General features: G+C 27.3%; 1 long non-coding RNA gene across 1 annotated transcript; it reads right to left on the bottom strand.

Moving 5' to 3' along the window:
• Nucleotides 1-8,685: 8,685 nt before the first annotated feature.
• Nucleotides 8,686-10,337, bottom strand: LOC129971309 (uncharacterized). Its single transcript, XR_008784788.1, has 3 exons — nucleotides 10,233-10,337; nucleotides 9,115-9,175; nucleotides 8,686-8,733 (listed from the first exon to the last, which is right to left on the bottom strand). It is a non-coding gene; the product is annotated as an uncharacterized LOC129971309 (long non-coding RNA).
• Nucleotides 10,338-10,636: the final 299 nt, after the last annotated feature.

Genomic DNA, 10,636 nt, shown 5'->3' with positions numbered 1-10,636 from the left:
GCTGCTACAATCAAATGAAAAGGCAGTTTCCAAAAGTATATTTAAGAAAAATTCTAAAGTAAACAACTAATTCATTTTCTCAAATGTATATATAAATCGATTTAAGAAATGAAGACTATTTCTGAAATAAACTTGAAAACTCATACTTCGAACTTTGGTTTGTAAGTGGTAGTTGTAATCTGAAAATCATCAAACGATATCTCCACTTGTATTGTTTGACATCTGAAAAGAGAAGAAAAGGAATTAAAATTAATGACTTTAATGTATATCTATTTTAATAAAATATTCGAAATGGAAACATTTAAAGGTTTAAATCAATTGTAGTCCTCCAAAATTTATTTAAAATATATTTAAAATTTATACACATTTTTTATTCTGTTTATATATAAACTATATTATATTTAATAATAGTTTAAGTTAATAATGCTGAGACTTCAATATTATTTTTAATTTGAAATTTTTTCAAATATTTTGATATTTTAGCGATATTAAATTAAAATTAAAAAATTGCTCGGAATATCTCAGATGTTTTTTTTTTCTCATTTCATTAGTGCTATGTTTTCCAGTAATCAATTTAAACCCTATTATTGAAATGGGTTTCTTTTTCATTTTAGCATTATGTATTGATAATGAAATTCATTTTCAACTATCCAGTCCATACATGCAAATGGATTTAATATTTTCTCTGGAACATTAACAACAAATGTAGAAATAAGCGAAATAATTAAAAATTGATATGATTTCGAAGTATTTATAGTTCAAAAGTTTGAAATTCATTAAAAGTTTGAAATTCCACACACATTGCATTAAATATTGAGGCGCACATTTTGCAAACACTCATTTCAATTCTAAAAAAGATGACAGCAAACTCATATATATAATATTTTTAATTAACTTGATATAAAGCATCTCACAAAAATTGCTAGATTTCTCTACTTATGTAAACTAATAAGATATTTCGTACCATTCTTCAGATCAATTACTATTTCACTACAGCTGAGCTCTATAATACTATTATCTATTCATACAGAAGTTAAATTTAAAAACTTTCATAATTAAAAGAAACAATGACTAAAGCTACCGATAATTGTTCTGTGCTGCCATCTATGGATTAGAAAGGAATTTTCTTAAGGATTAGAAATAAATTTGCAAATTTTACAATTCTAAGAATTACGTATGCTATGAATAATTTTTAATTTGGATGAATAATGAAAGCATTTTTGCCCCCCCCCCCAAAAAAAAACATGCGTAAGTAAAATCAGATATAAAGCTCTTCATAAGACATCAGAAATGTCGCCGAATTTTTTTCTTGTATTTTTAGAAAAAGATGAAGTATATTTTTAAAATAGATATTATTAATTCTTTCAACACTTGATAAATCACAGAGAATAAAAAATTAAATATTTACACACTTCGGAAAAGAAAAAAACCTAGATTTGCAATTTGTATTCAAGAATTAAGCAAGATAATGATTAACACTGTAATATATTGGCACGTTTCTTTTAATAATATTATGAAAAAATAATATATCGAATATTAAAACTTTTAGGAATGAATATACATTTAAATGACTTCGACTGATTGATTTAGTCCTTAGAAAAACTGAAGCTAAATGGAATTTTAAGACAAAAATTAAATTCTTTAGACTTGGAATGCCATCATATAAGAAATATTTATTGTTATAAAAAGACATTTACGCCAAAATTTATCATGATAATCACGAAATATGCATTGTTTTTTACCTTTTTATTTCACAATACCATACCATTATTTTCTAATTATTTCGCACTGCGTACTTACCGACGTGTCAAGGCAGCTATTTTAGCACAGTCATACTAAATAAAGAGAAAAGTAAAAAAATAATAAGAAGAAAATATCAGCTTTTGGTGCCAATTTAATAGATGCAAGAGGAAACATGAATAAACAGAAAAATTTCATTATTTTCATATGCACATAAAAGAAATCTACTATTCTCTATATACAATACACTCCCGAGTATCCGGTTCGCGATTATTCGGCTTCCGTACTATCCGGCCTAGTTTTTCAGAAACTAAAAACTATAAGTTTTGACTCTTATCTTAGAGTTACCTTTTCCTATCTGCGTATCATTTACCAGTGAAAAATAAAATCAGTTTGAGTCCATTTTCTTAAGAATTAGGCCAAAAAATTTACGTTGTTTTGTTTATGTTTCCTGCATTGAAGTTCAGCCTTCTATTTTAACTCGACACGTTACCGGCAACGATTTCTTTGATTCACCGGACCGCGGCCGCGTTCACATTCTACGTGGATTGAGATAAATGGAGGGCTTAGTACTCAATAAGAAGTGAGTAAATACATATTATAACAGTGAGTTTTGTTATAAAAACTTTATCTTCTGGTATTGGTGAGCAACGAAATGAGTTCATAGAGCTCCGGCCTATCCGGCCTGCCCTTCCGTCACATTAGGCCGGATACTCGGAAGTGTACTGTATAACTCAAATTTAAAAACTCGATTTAGAAATATTTTAAATACAAGGACAGAAGTGCTAGAAATAGGTAAATATATATAAGCTTCTTTCATATTTTGTGGTAGAATTAAACCCAACTGTAGTAACCACTACAAGAAATCTCCACCCTGCCTTAACATCTGAGTTAAGCTAAATCACCGAGTCGCGACGACATATAACATCAATTGCTTTGATAAATGAATAATACCTCTCTACTCTCCATTAAGAATACCACAAACACCGATTCTTCATTAGAAATACATTGATGGTGAGCACATTATTATTATACTTACAAAGAAAGCGAGAATCAACCACTATACCGGAAGCTTCTCGTACCTGTATCTCAGATGCTTCCGTTAAGAATCTAACACTAATAAGAGAAACTGCAAAATGCTTAAGAATGAATGTCAACGCCTCCCAGTTTCAAAGAAAATAAATATAAAAGATATGGGATTGGCAACAAAAGTACAGAATGTCCTTTCATATTACTCTTCCAAATCTTTGACAGAATATATAATTAAAAAAGAAAGAATTTTAAGAAATAACTTGAAATTTACAGAAGATTGAGTAGTTTTTTTTTTCAAAAAAGAGTGCAAAATTTAAATTTTTATACGATCCCCGAAATTAAAAAATTGCATTGCATAAAATATTTTACATATTCTTACTAACCAACGAACAAATTTCAGCAATGAATTAAAAAATTATCGAGATATATTAAAATCAAAAATGCTAAAAAGAATTTAAATCATTTTATCTTGAATTTCAATTTAGACTAATTTAATTTAAATTGAAACATAAGCATTTGAAGCTAAGCATAGAAGACACAATTAGGAAGCTACGCAAATTCGAATAATATTTATCACTGATCTCTAGTTATATATAAATATGTTAATAACATATTTTCTTAAAAATCGTTTTTAAAAGTTTTGTTTAATTTCTTGGATAACTAGATTTCAATAACTGCTTCTAAATTTAGTAAATAAAAATGCTTTTACCTAATGATTTGTACTGACGAATGCTGTTTCAAACAAAACGATTACATCAAATGTCGAAATGAGTGTTTTTTGTACTACACAGTTTCTACCGATGTTTTTCTTCATACTCTTTTGTCAAATAAAACGCGAGTTCATCTTTTAAATGATGCTGTACATCTTTTAATGATGCTGTTCATCTTTTAAATGATGCTTTGATGCTGTACAGTATGAAAATACAATGGCGGGTGATAGATATTTTAATCAAGTTCCATATTTGGTTAATTCGAATTTTATAAATGAATCTATTCAGAAGTATTTCCATATGTATGATTTCAAATGGATAGAGCTCCATAGTAATAGAATCATTTTAAATCAGAATTTTCCCTTCCGACAGATTGCCTTAAACAACTCAATCAAATTCACTTCTATTTCAACTAATTTCAGCTCACAGAACTTTCATATATTGGTCATTCATTTCAAACTATCTATATACATAAAACGCTAACGTACGCGACACAGAAATTGCTCTTATTACTTTTTTCAGAATGGCAGCAATGAAATGTAAACATATTGATGTACGAAAGTTTCAGCAGACTGCTTTATTCAGCGTTTTTACAGCTGCACTTCATTCAACACTTCGCTAATTAAATAAAAATATTATATTATAAATGTTGCTCTCTGTGTCAAATACATTTTTCAGTCAGAAGATGTAAAGAAAATTAAGAAATAATCTTTAATCGGAAAGATTAATACTCGAGAGTGAAAATAGGCTTAACCATCACTTTCTATACTCACTATGATTAACCTACTGGAAACAGATGATTTCCAAAACTATTAAAATCCTAAAAGGCATATCTTAAAACTCAAAAAGTTATCATTTTAATGATAACGATTTCATTTCTATAAAGTTTTTTTCTTTAATTGTAAAAAATTCTTCAAGTTTAATTTATAATGTTACGAAGCTTTTAATGTTAGGTTAGGTTTGGTTTGGTTCGAAAAAAGCATTTTAAGAGTAATGCTCACAGCTTTTTTAATAGTATGAAATTCGAACTCATCCATCAAAATATTTAATTGCTTGGTTTTTCTGACGTTAAAATTAAGATGAATAATTACTTTATTTCGCATTAATTCCGAAATAGGATTTTCGTTTCCGCTGATATTTCATAATATATACATTTTTAATTTGTGCCCATAATAATTTGTTGCAGAATGGTTCAGTTAAAGTCCTATTTTTAAGTCGTATTAAATAAACTGAAATTTTAAAAAAATGCATTCCATATTAATTATTTAATGACTTTAAAAATGAACAATCGTGACGAGCCAGCTAGTCGCCAAAAGCGGCTAATTTTTTTTTTAGTTATCATATTTATACACAGACAAAATTCTAATAATGTGGAAATTCGTCAAAACCTCTAGCACGAATTTTTTGACGATAACAATCTTTTTCTTTCGTATACTTCTCGTAAGAGAAAGTAAAAATGTAATGTATAGGAAACATCAAAGTTAATCTTTACATTTGCTGAAGAAACTAAACATTTGTGGTTTTTAAAAGCTTTTAAAATATTAGGGTGTTTTTTTTTCTACAGCACTTTATGTTTTTATTATAATAACATCATTGAACGTACAATAAAAAGACATTCATTTGTCAATAAAAACACTATACTCACCCCTTTTCGGGGAACGATAATGACCTGAAATAAAAAAAAATTATTCTGAGAAGGTAATTTCTACTCGTAAAACATTTTTACCGAATTGCATAGATCAATACTAAAATTTATCTTACTGGAATGATATTAAGGAATGCTGAAAGAATAATTCTGAGCATATATTATAAGATTTAAAATATATTTCTGATATTGCGCTTAGTAAAAAATTTATCAGAATTAGGTTTGTATTTATATATATTAAATTATTATAATTATTATTTAAGATCATATTCATTAATCTGCTTATTATATTATAAAATGCAGATTGAAAATTATTGAAACGATTGATAGACAATGACATTACCCGATAGAATTATTTGATAGTAGTTGTTTTGATTGAAATTATCCATCACATTAAAAGCATTGATGCATTTTTTAAAGTGTTTAAATCATTTTCAGAAATGCTGTATTATTAAAAATACACTTTCTCATACGTAAATAAGACAACCTTACTTACCTCGCTGGGGTTGAATGCTTTGTCATAAGGTTCCTAAAGAAAAAGTCATGTATTTAAAAAATATATAATATGCTAATGTAGATGACATAAAAATAGGTTTTATTAATTATTGTCGAATGACAACAAATAAATATAAGGCCATTATATGATATTTCGTTTAGGTAATTAATGGAACTGCAAAATATACTAGAAATACTTAAAAAAGGGCCCACTTTATCACCGAAACCTCCGTTCAGTCAGAAGAAAGAAATATAAATGATTTAAAATTTCAGGCTTCAGGCAAAGTTTAACCCCCCCCCCTCCCACCCACACACACATGGAATTAGGCTTAACCGTCATTAGACAGGTAATAGTATTTCATCGACGTATTTCATCTTCGTTAAATCAAGATAGATGAAATACATTGTTTCATAAATTATAATGCTTTATTTCCTGAAGTAACTAGGAAGTCTATGAAATAACTGAATGATTTTATCGGTAGCATATAGACAATTTTGTAATAGACGGATTCCATTATATTAATTTTCTTCAGTATTATTAAATAAGAAAACGGAATTTTAATAAGAGTATTTCATATTAATAGTTCAACAGCCAAAAATGTCAGGATACTGGACGAATTAGCTGATCGCCAAAGATGGCTACTTTCATGTAAACAGCTTTATGTTTCAAAGGAAAGAAAATGAAAATTTAATCAGAAATTCATAAAGTAAAAAAGAATTAAGTTACAAAAAAAAGTATGAAAAATAATTAAAGCAATTTGAATCTCTAATGCGAAGCATATAGCATGATAACATTTTGCGCTTTGTTCAGTTATCACTAGTTTATTTTTAAAGTTCACTCCTATTGATATTACAATGTTAAAGAATATGCAGAAAGTGCATTTAATATCTTATAAATTCATTCACTCATGAAAAATAAAAAAGTAATATTATAAAATATATTTACGAATATTTTTTAATTATCAAATTAGAGAAAAGATTGTGCTGAAATAAAATTGGCATTACTGAAAGGCTTTTTTAAAAAAATTAATGCTATGTAAACAAAAAATTGTGCTATAATATACTTCGAGGTTCTTGAGAGAAAACCTTAAAACGCTGATTAATTTTTAAAAATTCTTCTAATTTTATAAAGCTTTCTTTCCAATTTCAGAAATGTTTCTTGGTTAATCTTTATTATACAAGAAGTTACTATAATCTAAATTTGGCAGTTCTATGTCCCATAGCTTATTCTTTATCATGCTGTAAACAGCTTTTTCATCGTGCGCGCTTTCATCGTGCCAATTTACAGATAGCATACCAGGCTATTTATCTTATCATGTTAAAATAATAACAAAGTATATAATTAATGACTAATTTTTATTATAAGAATAATTACAAAGAAAAAGGGTTATTAGATCTGTATCTAAATGCTTAGATACGAAACTGACTAGTATTCGATATGCTAATATAAAATGCTTGAAAACTAATTGTTAAAATTTTTTTTAAATAACAATTTTAGCTTTTACGAATTTGGATGCGTAACTGAGAGACTTTCTGAATTAAAAAAAAGGTTAATACTGATTCATTGTATCATTTAATATTTGAGTAATATTTTATTAAAAAATGCAATGATTGCAGTCCAAAATATTTGTAGAATTTTATAGAAATGTTATTTAAGAGCTTTTTCAACTGCTACTGATTTGGTACCTCTGGTTCGTTGTTTCTTCAAAATTCAGAATCCATATCAGAGTAAAATGGTGCACTAAGTTAAGTTAAGTGATCCAAATTGACAATATATTAGTCTCTCATAAGGCTTTCCATTGCACCATTACTGACTTGTTATATCAGCGGTTAACAATGATTGATCCTCTTTAGCTGCGATATAGACTTAAAATGTACGTTCTTTAGAAATGCCCATACATTTAATGAAGATCTGATAACTCACTTACTAAATCGAATGTAACTGTATGTAAATTTTTATCTGAATATAAGTAAAAATTTTTAAAAACTTAGATAGGAATCCAATAAATCTGACGTCTCCAAATCATTTACCAAATGCCAAGCAAAGGGCATAAATAAAGGTGAAAGAAACATTTTGTTATTTACATTTTTGAATTAAGTACAGCATCAGATTTCTAATGGAATATAAATATTTGTTATTGATTTTTGAGTGAATCTCAAATGCACTAGCACATTCTTGCTTAATATATATATATATATATATATATATATATATATATATATATATATATATATATATATATATATATATATATATTAATTTACTCTTTTCATATTCAGAAATATACAAGTTCAAATGTATAATAAAATCCAAATTATTAGGCGAGTCCGTTAATGATATTACGTAGCACACTTATAGAGAATTGAACTGATTTTGTAATTCAATGCTTCTTGCAAGGAAAAAATGTGTGATTCCCTGTAACAGCATAAAATAATGTGTTCTTAGATTCCGTGAGTAATTTTTTTAACTTAATTCGTGACGCCTTTTGATGTCTTTACAAACGCAATGTAAATGAATGGTTGAATTAAAGGTTTTTATGAAAAATAATAGAAATCGTCTGCAAAACAAATTTTTTCAAAACGATATAATTGATATGTTTTTACCAGGGCGTGATAAGAATACAATTTGAATCTTTAATGCATAATTTTTTTCTCTATTTATGCTTATTCAAAGTTTGCAATAAGTATTGTGTAAAATATTCAAAAATCAGAAATTTAAAAACTAAGATTTAAAGGTATTATTGATGAATTTATTTTTTTTTAATTTTATTTTTACAAATTATTTGTTAAATGATTTTATTGATAAAAGATAGTTTGCAAGAAGAGATTTTTTGCTCATTACTTTTGCAGACTGAAAATATTTGGGAAAATTGTTTGAAGCATTAAAACGTATTTTCTACATCTCAGTACCTTAAAAAACGTACCTTTTACTAACTTTTTATTATTTTTATGATACCCATTATTTCATATAATGGCCCTTTCACATTTAATAGTTTATTACTCCACCGCTTTAATAATTTATAAACATCCTTTCCCTTGAGTGGAATACCTACAATTTCTTTTTCGATCAAGATAGTCTTCTCTTCCAACGCCATTTTATAGCTAATGAAGCTGCAAAGAAAAATATAAAAAAGTAAGTAATGAAAGTATTGAAAATGTATGAAAAGAAAAAAATATTTTCATATACATTAATTTTTCTTTAAATTTTAGATCACACAGATAAATAAAAGTTGCAAAATAATACAAAATCAGTTTGTATTATTTCGGTTTTCATTCTTTCATCGGAAACTCACAATAAGTCTTATTCTTTTATTATAGACCGGGATAGGCTTCGTTACCTTAAGGCCTCTATACAAACAATATAAATTTGCCAACCTATACATTTAGTTGGTTCAATAAATGTTCTTTGTTAAATAAAGCATACCATGCCCATTATCACAACGTAAAGTAACTTAAATGTCTGAAGTAATGCATAAACAATTTGCAACTTACTCGCAAGGCTGATTGTAGCTATTAAGCAGATTTTCACATTCATCAAGTACCTTTGCCTTATCTGAAAAAAATTGTGAAAAAGCAAGTCACAGTTTTATATAAGTAGTGTAATAACAAATAAATCAGATATTATTTTCATTACAGGTTATTAGCTGCCTTTAGCGACTTACTAGTTCAATAGAATTATAGGATCTATTTAATTTAAGATAAATATCTTATGCTTAGTAAGAATCTCATGATTCTCTCAAAAAAGAAAAGTTCATTTAACGAATCTTAATTCCGTGACATCATAGTAATATTAAAAACTTAAGTATTTCTAATTAAATGTTGTCTCTTGTGGTAATATAATTTCACTTTCAGATTTTTTATGTAAACTGCTCAAATAATTAACAAAATCTTCAATTTCTTAACTTTAAAAATATAGAAAATCACATCATCATTTATTCAGTTTCGTTCTGAAGCTCTGTTTTGAATAGGATATCCTAGTGTTAAGATGGCGGACCCATGACGAATTTGTAATGTTTGGTGTGACTTGGTATATGGTATATGTATATCATACAAAAATCCACTGAAAGAAAGTGTACCAGTTACAGCAGATTAACGGATGTATTAAAAGGTACTATAAAATATACAGATTCATTCACGCATTAAACATATATCATATGAAAATGCAATATAGAATGTTTGCTAACAAATTGCAAGCATAGACTTGTAATATATATAGGACCAAAAAATGCACAAACACTTAGAAATAGTGCTTCAGACGGAAACTTTCTATATAATTCGGCTTTGGCCCAGTTTTCTCTCTCTCTCTTCTACATTTTTTTTCCAGAAATTAATCAAATATTGTTTGATATTTTAATTACAGACGTTACTGATTTCATTATTTTTCAAATCTATATTAAAATAAAGGCGCAGAAGTTGATTTCATTTTAATGAATTCCATTATTTATATAGATATTTCCAAGCCATTTTTTTACACTTAAATGACTAAATTTAAAAAAATGGAAGGTACATTATTGGAAATGAAACAGTTAATAGGCATTTAAATAAATTTAAATATTTATCACTTAAAAAGGCTGTAATATAAAACAAAATTCAATTATTTTCACACTTACCTGAGCAGCCCCTGCATAGCTTGCAAATGGAATCATTATGAGGATAATCGACGTTGTATGGCACGCATCCAAATTCCTTTAAACTGAGGTTGTACTTGCATTCCTCCACAATCATCTTTAAAATGGAAAAAAGAAAACAAAAAATTTCATATTTGATTCAAATAGATTTTATTGGTGTTTGTCAAATTAAAGTATACAGCACCATCACCAAATTAAAATTTTTCTGTGACAATAACTCGCCAGATATTATAACATAATTCATTTTTTTAATCCTTCAGCCCTAGATCTGAAGCTGAAATCATAGAGCCCGGATGGCACATGATATGCGAGTTTTTAATATTTGGTGTGATTTTTGCCAACATTGACTCGAAATTGGTACCGCAGGCTTTAGTTTCACTATTAAG

The sequence above is a fragment of the Argiope bruennichi genome, chromosome 6, assembly GCF_947563725.1.
Source record: "Argiope bruennichi chromosome 6, qqArgBrue1.1, whole genome shotgun sequence".
Classification (NCBI taxonomy): Eukaryota; Metazoa; Arthropoda; class Arachnida; order Araneae; family Araneidae; genus Argiope; species Argiope bruennichi.
The sequence above is the reverse complement of the archived record's forward strand: the minus strand, read 5'-3'. Positions and strand labels throughout refer to the sequence as shown.